Here is a 16,956-nt window from a genome sequence, read left to right as displayed (position 1 = left end):
ACCACACAGCCACGCCTCAGACGCACATAGAAAGAGAGATAGTGGTCAAAACAGCAGTCCTATACTCTATACTGTTTTCTTCCTCCATCTTTCTCTAATTCCCTTTTTCTCATCCTCTTTCCTTCACGGTTTTCTCTCTCTCTTTCTCTCTCTCTCTCTCACTCTCTCTCTCTCTCTCTCTCTCTCTTTCCCCTCTTTCTCTTTTACAGTATCACTCTCTCGTTCTCTCACACGTGACTATCGTCCATCTTTCTTTTTCTCACGTGACCATCGTTATTTTCCTGCACGGACGTTCAAAAGAACGGACGTGTTTTTTTCTCTCTCTCTTTCTCTCTTCTATCTTTTCTTTTTTCAAAAAATGTTTCTCCCAGCATTCACTATTTTCCTCTCGTTCCGGTATAACGAACCTCCATATTTGTTTTTGTTCGGTTTTCTTGTATGTCTCCACCGTCATGTTTTTATTAGCAACTTTGACCCTCCATAAATCCTAAATTTTATTTTAGAATTTATGAGAGCAACTGTCTTTGAAAACTCATATTGCCGCTGAATGCTCGAAATGAGGAGTAGACAGGCAGCCGACAACTGATGAAGGGTTCTTACTCTGTGTTTACTTATCCTATTTTTCATTTTTTTTTTCTCGTTGTTTACATATTTAACTCGTTCGTTTACGCATTTCATGTTATTTGCACCGTTGGTGATGTCCTGTACCCATATATGCATGTATATATATAAAAAGATTTTATAACATTTTTATAACATTTTTCTGACATAATTTAAATATATACTTTAACCATGTAACACAAGCCTTCTGTAGTTTTTTCACTCTTATTATCTTTTATATATATATATATATATATATATATATATATATATATATATATATATATATATATATATATATATATGCATGTATATATGTATATATATGTATGTATATATGTATGTATATATACATAGATACATACATATATATATGTGTATATATATATATATATATATATATATATATATATATATATATATATATATATATATATATATATATGAAGCAGTTGTATACTGTCAACTTAACGTGACAGTCCCAATAAGGGAATCATACTGCTGCTATTTAGCCCTAGGAAGCTGGACCGCTTCCTGTCAGGTATTTTCAGCCAGCTGGTCGTGCTACTTCAGGCTGATGACGAGCAAAGACTCAGAAACATGTTCCTGAATGCAGGCTAGGCTGGGTGGAGGTGCTTGTCTCCCCCTCATTAACATAAGGACACAGGAAATGTGTCAAGGCCGACAGGAAGCGGTCCAGCTTCCTAGGGCTAAATAGCAGCAGTATGATTCCCTTATTGGGACTGTCACGTTAAGTTGACAGTATACAACTGCTTTATCGTAACACTGCTGCTGTGAGATTTATAATTAGATCATTTCTAATTTTTGTAATCAGTATAAATATATATATATATATATATATATATATATATATATATATATATATATATATATATATATATATTATTTAATTGACGCGACGCGCTTGGCTCCATTATACCGACTATAGGTATGTTTGATCGTCTGCTAATGTTAGAAATCATTCAGTCTGGGGGTAAGACGCACAGGTCCAAGCCTTTACAAACTCACCAATCTTCATTTAGAAACTCGATAGGAAGAATTGTTGCTGTTGCTGTTTTCGTTTAGCTGAGGTCAGCACTGCATAACCAGATCTATAATGAAATACATTCTTTTTAAGTCGGTAGGGTATGACTTAAGCGAAATTTGTCTGCCATCGCTTGTACGTCAACCCAGCCAGCAGAGAGCGAGTTTGAATCTCTTTGAGCCTACAACCACCATTGAATAAGGCATTAAAATCATTACGGCACACCATCAAGTTTTTCATGGTCTTATATTAAAGTATGAGTATCAAGATTACTTTAAAACTATGTTGGAGGCTCCCATTGCAATTTTGCTGACTAGGAAAACGCATGCAGCAGTATGGTATATAAAAACACTGAAAGTTTCTACATATCTAGGCATTTTCGACTTACTTGAAAATCCCAGGATACACTTGCGAACGAGACACATCACAAAAGTGTGTTGTGGTTTGGATAGAAATATCTGGCGTCATGGCTCCATTGTTAGTTTCTTAAAACCAGTGAGAACAGATAAAGGGATTTTCTTTCCTGTAGACTATGGACTGGAGCACCAAGTAGAAGGAAATTTGGTAGTTATGGTGATTAGAAAGAAGACTGTAAAGTAATAAAGCTGAGAGTATACAATTAAGAACAGAAGGTTGAATTCCACGATGTTATTCAACCTCACCGAAAGAATGTGATTTATAACCAAACATGAGAGAGTAACAGAATTTATAAATATTTCAGATATGAATAATGCTGAGTTTTTCTTTGCTGAACGCAAACGTTATCCCAGCTCAAGATAATTCAGTTTTCATTCTTCGTGGTAAATGCAATGTTCTTCTACGCATATGATAATATTTATATTTAAAATAGTCACTGATTTAACCAACTCAGAATTTCGATTTCACCCATTGAAGATTGAGATTACGTGTACGTTATTGCACTTTAGTTATAGCGAGCTTTTAGTTTGGCTCTGCGCTGATTTTTGAATACCAGCCCATATTTCAACTGAACATACTTTTTAATTATCTGACACCGGTCAATGTGAAATGAAATTCTAAATATACATATTTCGATACCTTAATTACATCTATGGTTGCAAGGCCTATAGATGTTGGCAGTAGTACGTCTCGGGAACTTGATGATCCTGGCCATCGACCATACAAATTCTTCCTTTGCTCGTCCATGTGTGTTAATCAATGTTGGGCAATAGATCACTCTTTCACTGAGACGCCACAGTCACCCTTCTGCTTTCTGTGACTTCACCTGTAATCCTAAGCTGAGTGCTACGTTATAAATGAGAACCCGCGTTTGATCCAGAACAGCTTATTTCCATATTCGCCGCTGACCCCAATATCTAGATTTCTGTTCATCTATCCACCTCTTGGGAACCTGCGTGGGTGTTCCTACTACCAATATATTTATACCACCCGAAAATACCCTGTGAAGATTAAATATCAAATTTCAAATGAGATAGAAACTTGGAGATAGAAACTTGGACACTTGTCTATTCTAACAGATTTGATCGCGATAAGAGCAGCAAACAGGCAGACTTCTTTGGCAAGGCTAATGGAGCTGGTGCGAAGAAAATTACGAATAAATCAAAACTTAAAAACTACAAGTCTAAACAACTAAGCCAGGTGATAATTATAAAACAGACTCAAACAGTGCCAGGGAAATTGATATCAAACTTGATGACATAGCATTGTATGAGTATATTGACGTATTGACAACGACCCCCCCCCACTTCCATAAACAAAAAAAAAACAGAAAAAAAAAACAGCAGGTGGGCAGATAGCAGAATTCAATAACACACGCTTTCAGATCCGTAATGTAGTGTTCAATCGAAACCTAATTGCTACTTAATTGTATTCACCATTCACCTGTTCTCGAAGAAATGTAATTTAGGCATAGCTAAACGCTACAGAGGGAATAACTGTAGAGTGATGACAGTAAAACTCTGCAACAAATTATTCTGTTCTACTCAAGGCACAAGGCCCAACATTTTTAGGGAGAGGGCCAGTCGATTAGATCGACCTCAGTACGCAACTGGTACTTAATTTATCGACTCCGAAAGGATGAAAGGCAAAGTCGACCTTGGCGGAATTTCAACTCAGACCATAAAGGCAGACGAAATACCACTAAGCATTTCGTCCGGCGTGCTTAAGTTTCTGCCAGCTCGCCGCCTTTCTGCTACAAACTATTGATACACACACACACACAACATACATACATACATACATACATACATACATACATACATACATACATACATACATACATACACCTATATATATATATATATAATTAGAAATTTTGCATTTCTAAATCTCTCAGAAGGACTTAAACACTAGCAGTACGATAAAGTGGTGGTTTGTTGGCAACTTAATGTGGCAGTCCCAGCAAAGGGAAGAATGCTACTGCTATTTAGCCCCAGGAAACACCGTTTCCAGTTGGCTATGTGACACAAGCGTATTGTGTCCTTAAGATGCTGGCTTTGCTGGGTGGAGGAGCTTATTTCCCCCTGTTTGAAAACTTAAGAACACAGAACGCTTGTGTCACATAGCTAACTGGAAACGGTGCTTCCTAGGGCTAAATACCAGTAGCATTCTTCCCTTTGCTGGGACTCCCACATTAATCTGGCAACAAACCATCTCTCTCTCTCTCTCTCTCTCTCTCTCTCTCTCTCTCTCTCTTTATATATATATATATATATATATATATATATATATATATATATATATATATATATATATATATATTAATTCGTCTTTAGTCAAAAGACACTTATTGTTAATGTCCTCTTGTTTGCATTTGTATTTGTGTACAATTTCTCCGTTTTTTCTTTCTTTCTTCTTTTCGTATGCAGTCGCTGCTTTCTTCCAAATAATCTAGTGCTCTTGGCTTAGATTTTTCTTGTGGTTGGCCAGATTAGAGCAGTCTCGAGTATAACCAGCCGAAGCTGGTGAAAAGATCCGAAACTAGACTGAAGATAGGAAAACTCCGAACGACTCGTCCTTGTTTTTTCTTCTCCCTTTATGTATCGTTTAACTGTCTGGATATTTTGTTGTCGCCTGTTGTGTTCTTGTTCCATTTTTTGTATTCTTTTATATATATATATATATATATATATATATATATATATATATATATATATATATACATATGTGTGTGTGTGTGTATACATATATCAATAATTTGTTGCAGCTCGCCTCCTTTCTGCAACAAATTATTGATATAAATAAATATATATATATATATATATATATATATATATATATATATATATATATATATATATACATATATATTTTTTTGCAAGCATATATATATATATATATTCTATAATTATAAACATAATTATAATTAGGGGTCAGCTAATTGCTTCCCCACATGCCGAATTTAGAAATAGGAGTTACTATTTCTAAATTCGGCATGTGGTGAAGTAATTAGCTGACCCCTAATTATAATTATGTTTATAATTATAGAATATTTGTATAATTTTACCTATAAAGGTTATTTTAACGTACCGATCTACTTGGTATAATTATTAATTAATTGATTGATTAATCAATTAATTTAATTAATTAATTTTATCCTTTTATTATTAATTTGAAATTATATATATATATGTATAGGTTTGTATGTATGTATGTATGTATACTTCATATGTATATTTGTGTGTGTGTATATATATATATATATGTATATATATATATATATATATATATATATATATATATATATATATATATATATATATATATATATATATATATATATATATATATATATATATATGTATGTATATATATATATATATATATATATATATATATATATATATATATATATACATATATACATACATACATACATACATACATACATACATACATACATACATACATAAATACATACATACATACAGACATACATACATATATTTTCACATACATAAATACATACATACATATGTGTATATGATGCTTATTTAGACTGAAATATCTATCCACAAATGTCAGTTTTCGAGACTTCTTAGTTACTTCAGATTATCCCAACTTCTCAAGGAAGTTGTTTACTACATGTCTCAGATCCATTTGTCTATTTTAACTGGAAGTGGAGACAATTTTTTTAAGTCAAGAATAAATCTTGGATATTAATCAATAATCATTTTTAGCTTGTTGTTCAACGCCAGCGGCCGCTCTGAATTATTGTTATTTTAAAATCCTTATATTGATATCTACTATATTTACACATTATCCATCGGACGTCACTCAGACACTGGAGACAACAAGACTCCTCAATTCTCTAGGATCTTCCTTAGGATTCTTACAGAATATAGGATCATACTTTTCTGCTTGTTGACAATGCGAGGTTCAATTCCAATTTCTTTTCGTGTTTTAAATAGCATTTTGGGAGTCGTGCCAAGTGAAATAATTACTACAGGAATAATTGTTGGCTTGGTCTTCTACATTCTCTTGAACTTTCTGGCTGCATCATGACATTTCTCAATTTTGTTCAATTTCTTTTGTATCAACTCTGCTTCATAGAGAATTGCAAAATCTATGATTTCACACTTTTTATTTTATTCCCCCAAATTATGACTATTTTTTTTTTGTGGCTGTGTGGTAAGTAGTTTGCTTACCAACCACATGGTTCCGGGTTCATTCCCACTGCGTGGCACCTTGGGTAAGTGTCTTCTATTATAGCCTCGGGCCGACGAAAGCCTCGTGAGTGGATTTGGTAGACGGAAACTGAAAGAAGCCTGTCGTATAAATGTATATATATATATATATATATATATATATATATATGTATATATATATATGTATGTGTGTGTATATGTCTGTGTCTGTGTTTGTTCCCCCAACATCGCTTGACAACCGACGCTGATGTGTTTACGTCCCCATAACTTAACGGTTCAGCAAAAGAGACCGAATGAATAAGTACTATGCTTCCAAAGAATAAGTCCTGGGGTTGATTTGCTCGACTAAAGGCGGTGCTCCAGCATGGCCGCAGTCAAATGACTGAAACAAGTAAAAGAGTAAAAGAGTAAAAGAGTATTACGGCCAGTCTTTATGGAAAAGTCCCATCGGTTCTTGTAATTCTCATTTTCTCTCACAGCCTCTGATTCGTATTCTTACCACTTTTCTATTGTTTTGAAACCACACATTCGAATAACATCCCGATACGTTTTGCTATCTCTGCGCTCATATTGCTTGTGTGCTAGTGTACTGCACTCACGCAAAATGTGATTGATACTTTCGTTTCCTTTCCTATGGATTCTATGTTTGCTGTCTCACTGAGTTTTGTCGATCTTTGCTTTTATCAGATTTGTTCCCAGAGCCTGTTCCTGAGCGGCTATACTTTAACATTTCTGTTTCTCTTTAAAACTTCCCCTTCTGTCAACCACGGCCAGTTTGTTGCATGAATTGACCGTTCAGTTCCATTTCTTTCCACTTGTTTGTTTTGTTGTTCTTCCTTTCCGTACTATTTCGGTCACTTTTTGAGTATGTCTGGTCAGGGACAGATTTATAGGGGTGTAGAGGGGGTAATTGCTCCGGGCATCTAGATATTGGACGGGGCTGCTATGAAAGATATGTAGCACTCAATACAGGGAGCCCCTCCACCTTCCAGGAATCAGGCATAATGAGACTCTCCTTAAAATAACGAAGTCAAATGAAAGACGATTTCACCCGATTGTAGTTGAGGTAGCTAATAAAATATCTGGATAATTTTTGATGAAGTTACTGTGAAGAAGCTATAAAGAATATTTTATGATGATTTTTAGATTTAGTTGAGTTTCATTAATTTCATATTATGTGCTATTTTTCCATAATCATCTTTCATTTGAACGCAATATTTTAAATTTTGTTGCATATCCGATGTCTAAGGACGGATGTGTATGACTCTTATTTCAAATTTAACACGGGAGAAATGGAAGGACATATCTTGCTTACCTTGTCTTACCAAAAGAGAACAATGATAATTTTCTGAAAGTGTCCTGAATATGTTATAGGTTTTACTGCGTCTACAGAAGACCTTTGTTTCGCTGGTACAGTTTTTGGCAAGGTAGTTAACATTTGTAAAAAATACAATTACACTCAAATGAAAAATATAGTAAATATTACTCATTGTGCCCCACCTACTTTTACTAGAAACTGGAAAAGCAGACTTTCGGAAATAGCTATTTGAATTTCTTCTCTCTCTCTCTCTCTCTCTCTCTCTCTCTCTCTCTCTCTCACACGCACACACACACACATACACACACGCGCGCGCGCGCGCGCATACACACACCAAGCTTTTGGAACAGCAACAACCACAAAAATGATTATCTTCTTTTTCGTAATTTTCTGTCATTTTATCTTATTCAACATTCTGAAACATATGTAACTCACAATAAAAGAAGAAAAAAAACACTCTTACCCTACTCTTCTCTCCTTCATTGCACTTTTCACAATGAAGGAAAACACCGCGAGTGGCTGTATTAAACACGAAATTTGAATGTTGAAAGAGTGTATCTTAAAGCGACATTTTCAGTAATTTATTTAAACTTTCTCTGCTAACTCATCAAATTCAATTACACGAAATAGGTGGGTTTTGAGATTTCAATTTGGTAATTTTCTAAGATTTTAATCCTTGTATATAAGGGGCCCACCGAACTTTATAATTAGTACTATTATTATTATTATTATTATTATTATTATTATTATTATTATTATTATTAATTACTTCGCTGAAATTGATTCAATTGCAATGAATTACACCATGGATAGTACCCAATACAAAATACGAATGCTACAAACATGCATATGCTCACACATATAAATATATATATATACGTGTATATATATATATATATATATATATATATATATATATATATATATATATATATATATATATATATATACATATACATGCATACATAAATAAATGCATTCATGCACACATATATATATACATATCAATGTGTATCGTGTACAATATTAGTTTGTCTGGAAAGTTCGTGCCGATTTATAGTAGCTTACCTTTCAACTTATTTGCCATGAAACCACCTCAATTCTAGGAAGAGGGCATTTTCAAGTTAAAGGAAAGATGGAGACACATTGTGCAACAAAAGGGTTCATATTTGGTTGATTAAAAATGTAATGGCAAGTAATTATTGACCTTTTTTTCTTTCCTTTAAAAATCGGCACGAACTTTCCGGACAACCCAATACTTTGATTATATGTAGGCGTAGAATATTACTCAGTTGATTCATCTATCAAGAAATCCTGTTAGCTATCTGTGTAGTATCCTGGTCCTATTGCCTCAGATAGACTAGATTGAACGAACAAATTGGAAACCCGTCCTGGCGCAATGACCTCGCTTGTGTATGACTGTAAAGGCACAGGCGTACGTGAAAACTCAACCACTTACAGGGTAATCCACGGGCCAGTTGGTTCGGTTGATTGAAAATGTGTGTGTGTGTGTGTGTGTGTGTGTGTGTTCTGATAGGTTATGGTATTTTAAAAGAAGCAACTTAACACTCCCTATATTTGACAGGGACCTGTACATTACTAGGCGAAGTTCTGATTAAAATTTATTTATCAAAAGTGGTATATTTTGTCAATATCCAATAAAGCATAAATTTCATAAATATATAAATATCATTATGATGTCCTATATATATATATATATATATGAGTCTGTTACGGTGAAACATGCATGCCTAACAAGATACAGATTTTATTCAATATACTTTCACTGCATGTATTTCCTATTATTGATATAAATGTGTTTCCCTATAAAATACAATAATACAATTTTCATGTACTAAAATATACGTAAATGCAATACACATATACAATTCACATGTTAGACATTGTACATATATTGTACAGTGCATCATGTGTCACTGAATATTTCCTTCGTTTATGAATTCAGTTGCAATGAATATAATCTTGTAACATTTTATTTTGTCTACATTTTCACGCTAAAGTAAAAAGATCGTTTATTGCAAACCTTTTAAGAAGAATCTGTTTCCAGTCAGATTTCTCTGACCATCACACTGTTAAGGCTCAACCTCAAGTTACTACTCTTTCTAGAAATATATATATATATATATATATATATATATATATATATATATATATATATATATATATATATATATATATATATATATATATATGTATGTATATACATGCGCACACACACAAAGGTGAGCACTTAAGTCAAAACAAAGTTTAAAAAATATTATTCGAATACCAAAAATAAGGTAATATGCTTTTATTAAAGCTGCAAAATTATGACAAAACTGTTATTCAGAAATTCCCGTCCTGTTCGTCGGAGAGTTTTTATCTTAACTGTCCAGTGAACGGGAACGTGAAACTCTGAGTAACAGTTTTACTTGTTTCAGTCATTTGACTGTGGCCATGCTGGAGCCCCGCCGTTAGTCGAGCAAACTGACCCCAGGACTTATTCTTTTTAACCTAGTACTTATTCTATCGGGCTCTTTTGCCGAACCGCTACGTTACGGGGACGTAAACACACCAGCATCGGTTGTCAAGCGATGTTGGGTGGGGACCAACACAGACACACAAATATATATATATATATTGCAACTAAGTACATAAACGAAGGAAAAATGCAATGACAGGCGTGATTGTGTGGTAAGTAGCTTGCTTACCAAACACATGGTCCTAGGTTCAGTCCAAGGGAGTGGCACCTTGGGCAAGAGTCTTCTGCTATAGCCTTTGGGCGACCAAAGCCTTGTGAGTGGATTTTGGTAAACGGTAACTGAAAGAAGCTCGTCGTATATATATATATATATATATATATATATATATATATATGTGTGTGTGTGTGTGTGTGTGTGTGTGTGTGTGTGTGTGTGTGTGTGTGTGTGTGTGTGTGTGTGTGTGTGTGTGCTTGCATGTGTGTGTGCGTGTGTGTGTATGTGTTTGTGTATGCGTAAATGTATTTGTTTCTGTGTCTCTGTTTGGCCTCACCATCATCGTTTGACAACCGATGTTGGTGTGTTTACGTCCCCGTAACCAAGCCGTTCAGTAAAAGAACCCTATAGAATAAGTACTAGTGGCTTACAAAGAATAAGTCCTCGAGTCGATTTGTTCAACTAGAAAGGCGGTGCTCCAGCATGGCCGTAGTCAAATGACTGAATCAAATAAAAGAATATATATATATATATATATATATATATATATATATATATATATATATAAAGAGGGAGAGGGAGAAAGAGAGAAAGAACTTATAAAAGATAAAAATAATTGGCAATGTTGTCTATTTTCAGCCCTAAATGTTGAACTCCTAGCCCATTTTATTAGTCCTACCACCGAAGTACGGAATAAAAATAGTTATGTAGAATATAATAAAATAAATAAGCGGACAGAAAAGAAATTAATATATACATATATACACAATCACACAATCACATACACTCATACATACACATACACACACATGCATGCATGCATATATACATACATACATACATACATGCATGCATACATACATACATACATACATACATACATACATACATACATACATAAAGTTAATGTGAATAACCGGTGGTGCCCAAGCATGGCCACAGCTTTGAGCTGAAACTGTTAAAATAATTTTTTTTTTTTAAATTTTGAACGATCCAAGTGCATAATCAACTTAAAATCTGTGTACTTCTACCAGTAGAGAAACAAACCCTTATATTTCTATAGATGTGTACTTATATATGTATATATAAATATTGTATATGTGCATTATATTTATGAATACATGAATGTAAGCATACATGATTTGAAACATGTATGCCATGAAGCAGTTCTGGATCCTGTCGGAACTCTGCAGATTGATGACAGATTACAACAGGATGTTCTGCAAGCAATTTACCCCAAAAGACTATACAACGATTTGGTAGAGATTTGAGGTGGGACTTGTACATGGGTGTACAATTTCGGTCATATGGATAACTCTTGGAAAGTAGGCCATCTTACGAAACATAACGGCCCATGACCATATAATGAAGATCCTTTCCCCTGCAAAAGCTTTCATGGATTTTGTTTCATTGTGAGCTAGGGATGAGAAATCAGAAGTGAGAATACTGGGCAGATTAGATGAGCTGATGTCCTCACCTCTATCTCTTAACGATAGAGGTGGAGATATCAAAATTTAGAAGATGGCGGAGCATGGTCGCTTAAGGATCGATAAAACGCTACTCCCAGGCAAGTTCAAATCAAGGTGTTTGCAGTTTAATCTGTACTTGTATGCCAGACTACAGTGAAAACTGATTTTATATGAACGTGTACGGACACGAGTTGCCAACATCTGAACGGAAATGTAATATCTTTATTTACCAGTGGCTATTGAGTGGATGACTTGTAGGTTCCTTGGAGCCATATGAGATGTCATTAGCGATGGGGAGACCAAACGCGAGATTTTTCTTAGAGGGAAATGGGTCTGGCAAGTGATGTTACTCTGTCACAAGTCTACTTCCACACACACACACACACACACATATTGAGTAATGTTGAACGAATGGTAGGGAATTGGTCAATACATCTTGTAGAGTATATGGTTTCGCACCACTTCGATCATCAAACAAGAATTTGCGCAATAATGGCAGTGGTGTGAAACATTCAGATTCGATAAAGTATGTGCATATGCATTTGTAAGTGTATATGCATATATTCATGTGTACATATTTGTGTTTCTGTGTGTACATATAGTGCATATCTACATATGTATGTGTGTATATATATATATGTGTGTGTGTGTGTGTGTGTGTATTTTATGTGCATATATATATATATATATATATATATATATATATATATATATATATATATATATATATATATATATATTCATACATACACACTATCATAATTTCTAATAGGAAATTCGAAATTCCTTACTCAATTTTTTTTTTTAAAAGACTCTTCTAAATCCATCGCAATGTTGGAAAACTTTCCATATTGTCAGCGAGTCTCTCAGATACTTTAGGGTTTCACTCCTTATCCTGTATCACTTTCGAAAAACTGGTAAATATATGTTCCTCAGCCTTCAGTATTAATGTTAGATGTTTCTATGTATTCTGCTCATGTATTTTATGGTGGATATGTCAGGAGAGAGTCACAAAGGACTCAATCCTGATGCATTTTCCGGATTGAATTTAATTACTATGAATAGAAAGATTTATGTAATCATAAACATTCTACTGGTTGTTAGTTGAAAGAACAGAGTGTAATGTCTGCTACCTCAAACAATAAATAAATAAATAAATAAATAAATAAATAAAAGAAGCTATTTGTGTAAGTTGTTTTTAAGGCAACATAATTTATTTTATGAATAATATCTAATATTTGCTTCAATTTTTGACACGAGACCGGTAAGTTTATAGAAGCGGGTAAATCGATTACATCAACCCCAGTAATCAACTTATATCTATTTTATCGAACCTGAAAAGATGAAGGCAAAGTCGGCCTCGGCAGAATTTGAACTCAGAAAAGACGGACGAAATGCCGCTACGCGTTATACCTAGCGTCCTATTGGTTCCGCCAGCGCGCTGTCTTTGAATAATATTTAATACTGGTTTGAAAATTTGGCACAAGGTCACCAATTCTTCCAGGAGTGAGGATAAGCCATTTATATTGATCTCAGTGTTTAACTGGTACTTTATTTTATCGACTCCGAAAATATGAAAGGCAAAGTCAACTTCAGCAGAATTCGGGGTGATTGGCAACTGCGAAAACATCATATCTCATATACGCGCAGGATGTATTCATACACACACACATGCACACATTCACACACACATTCACACACACACTCACACACTAACACATACACGCATATATATGTATAATGATATATACACACATGTGTATATATATATATATACATATATATATATATATATATATATATATATATATATATATATATATATATATATATATATATATATATATATGTACATGTATATATGTATATGTATGTATCTATGTATATATATATATCTATATCAATATATATATATATATACATATATATATATATATATATATATATTATATATACATATATATATATATATATATATATGTATATATATATATATATATATATATACACTCGCATGTACACACACACATACACACACACACATATGTACGCGCATGTATGTGTGTGTATGTGTTCGTGTGTGTGTGTGTGCGTATGTGTGTGGGTGTGTCTGTGTGTGTGTGCGTGTGTGTGTGTGTGTGTGTGTGTTTGTGTGTGTGCTTTTCCTGAAATAGTATAAGTTCACGCTGACTGATGTTGCACAAATATATATGAATATCGTGTCCCGCTACAGAAGAAAATGACACAATCCCCACCCTACAGTCACTTTACAGCATTTCTAACGCTTCTTGTTTCCTCACCGCCCCTTGTATTCCTCACCGCCCCCTATTTTCCTCGCCGCCCCCTTGGATCTTTCCCCCACCCTGTGGGCGGTTGTACCGCCTACTTCGAGAGTAACTGATTTATGCTTTATAGCAAGTATATGAACATTTTATTTCACTCATTAATAAAAAAAAAATGCGGTGTGTGTTCTATCATATAACACCTACTCCAATAAAGTATGTATCTGATTCTGTTTCATTTCTTGTCCATTTCTAAAAGTCTTTTGGAATATATGAAACTTGAAAAAGGGGAAACAAGGAAGAAGTGATTCATACAAAAGCATTTTCCGTTTCTTTTATATTTTCTCCGTAAGTGGGTGACAATATTCCTATAACCTTAACAAGCTGTCCGAGACCGATGATTTTGGCAAGGTTAATGTTTCATTTGAAAAAATGGGATCCAGGTAAAAATCGGCGTGGAAAAAATCTTAGGGAAACAACTTTCTAGAGCAGGAGTTCTCAATCCGGATCCATATGAATGATCCTTGTCGGTCCAAGTCAGATCTGATGGGGACGTTCCCGCTAGCAAAATTGTAAATTGGGAATCCATAGCAGTATTCTAAATGTCCATGAAAACTATTGGTTCAGATGTATTTACTGAAAGAAACAGTTACAGCTAGGTTTTTCTAGCATTTCTTTTTCTAAAATTTTATGTATAAGTTGTGCAACCCACACATGTTAATGTATGAAAACCAAAATAAGAATTTTGAAAGAGATATCTATGAAGTTAATTTTTAAACATCAATTTCTTATGGGGGCCCGCCAGAATGAAATAGTGATCAAAGGTGTCCATAGATAAAAAAAAAATGGTTGGGAACCACTGTTCTAGAGAAAAAAGGGATAGGCATAATAGTCAGTGTAGGGTCATGAAAGATGAATTCAGTATGGGCAAGGAGAGAGGAAATGAATAATTTTAGAGTAACTAAATAGCAATGAGACGAGCTCAAGTCTGAGATGCTGAGATGCTCAGGCATATCTGAGATGTGTTAGAATTGAATAGATAGATGTTACGTCATATTTGTAAGGTAGAAGTCGAAATGTGTTTGTGAATGTCTTTACGCTAATCAATCGGGTAACTATTCTTGCATATGGTCTAGGACATTGTTTCTCAACCATAGTTTGCCTAACACCCCTTTGATACCTATTTTACTTTCTGGACCCTCATACCTATTCAATGTTTTAAAAAATCATATTACAATTTTATAATCAAATATTATCAGGAATTGTATTCAAAAATTTGTTAAAATATTTTGTGTATCGTAGAAGTAGAAGCAATTTATTACACATAAACTTTAACAACTGAATCTTATATTGCACCCTCCTCTCCACTAGGACCATGTGAACCCCGGTTAAGAACCATATATCTAGAATATGTAATTAATACCAGCAGCGCCGTTCCATAAATGGGGGCAGTACTCAGTTATGAGCTTTGTTGTGGGTTAGTAAGGGAAGGAGACCAGTCTTTGTGATACATATTTTCTATGTAAGAAAGTGTGTCCACGAGGAGAGATTTTTTCATAATTAATTGTTTAAAGACTTTTACAGCGACTAATTTATTGTGTTGCTTTTTTGTTGTTATTTGTATTAGTCTCTATGCTATTCTTTTTAATGCTGTTCACATTAGCTGATATATATACACCGGAAGTGTTGATATGTACACCCCCATATATATATATAGATATATATGTATATATAATCGAATGAATAATAACATACGATCGATAATTGTCAGTTCATTACAACTGTTTCTTACGTGACTTTTTAATAGAAGAATGAGAGCATTACATCATTATTGTTGTTGTTGGCACTCCGTCGCTTACGACGTCGTGGGTTCCAATTGATCCGATCAACGGAACAGCCTGCTCGTGAAATTAACGTGCAAGTGGCTGAGCACTCCACAGACACGTGTACCCTTAACGTAGTTCTCGGGGATATTCAGCGTGACGCAGTGTGACAAGGCTGACCCTTTTGAATTACAGGCACAACAGAAACAGGAAGTAAGAGTGAGAGAAAGTTGTGGTGAAAGAGTACAGCAGGGTTCGCCATCATCCCCTGCCGGAGGCTCGTGGAGCTTTAGGTGTTTTCGCTCAATAAACACTCACAATGCCCGGTCTGGGAATCGAAACCGCGATCCTATGACCGCGAGTCCGCTGCCCTAACCACTGGGCCATTGCGCCTCCACATCATTATAAAAGACTGTAATCATCAGAAGAGAAATAATTTTACAAGAGAAAAGAATATTCCAAGAATACAGCAGCGATGTGACTAATCAATCTCGCGAAAGGTATTGGTGTTCGCATGGTAGCTGCTGGGGGTTACATTACTATGGTTAATACTATTATGATTAAAATAAGTTGCCGAATCCTGGTTTGGGGACTGTTGGTACATTCCGATCTGCTATTTCCTCTAACCCCGTACTAAATGTAGTTCATTACATAATCCCAACCTGCTTTAAATTTTTAAACTCCTTATTGATTGGGAGACTCTTCTTTACTATGACTTCAATTCCATAAATATTGATCTTATTAATTGATGGCCATCGTACTCCCCCCCCCCCATTTCTACTTTCAACCAATTACCACTGAATACACCTAAATTTCTGTGTTTCTCTATCTCCCTCCCCTCGTCATTTACCATTAACCAGAGATTCCTATACCCCGACCCTATACCTGATCGGCCCGTATGCTTTTATGTTTCATTTTATTTTTGTTTTTCCTTCACCCTTACGTTTGATTTATTCATCTTCTCTTTTTCCCTTATCCCTAATTGTTTTATGACCTCTCCTTACCACAACACATAGCCTGTAATAGATTATCTTCTACACCCCACTCCAGTCTACCCATGATCTAGTCTAACAAACTCCTTTTCACCTAGTTCACTGA

At 34.5% G+C, this 16,956-nt stretch overlaps 1 long non-coding RNA gene across 42 annotated transcripts in view; it reads right to left on the bottom strand.

The window, feature by feature from the left end:
• LOC106871257 (uncharacterized) overlaps positions 1 to 16,956 on the bottom strand; it is a 434,384-nt gene that overhangs the window by 153,544 nt on the left and 263,884 nt on the right. For 9 of the 42 annotated variants that reach the window (XR_016237589.1, XR_016237591.1, XR_016237592.1 and 6 more), the window contains one exon: positions 2,034 to 2,234. The exons of 28 other annotated variants lie outside the window; for them this stretch is intronic. This is a non-coding gene — a long non-coding RNA (uncharacterized LOC106871257). Of the gene's footprint in view, positions 1 to 1,629; positions 1,713 to 2,033; positions 2,235 to 16,956 lie in introns of all 42 variants that reach the window. 5 more of the 42 variants (XR_016237599.1, XR_016237567.1, XR_016237586.1 and 2 more) reach the window with 2 other exon arrangements.

The sequence above is a fragment of the Octopus bimaculoides genome, chromosome 20 (genome assembly GCF_046866305.1).
Source record: "Octopus bimaculoides isolate indiv1 chromosome 20, ASM4686630v1, whole genome shotgun sequence".
NCBI classification, from domain to species: domain Eukaryota; kingdom Metazoa; phylum Mollusca; class Cephalopoda; order Octopoda; family Octopodidae; genus Octopus; species Octopus bimaculoides.
This window is presented reverse-complemented; position numbering and strand designations above follow the sequence as displayed.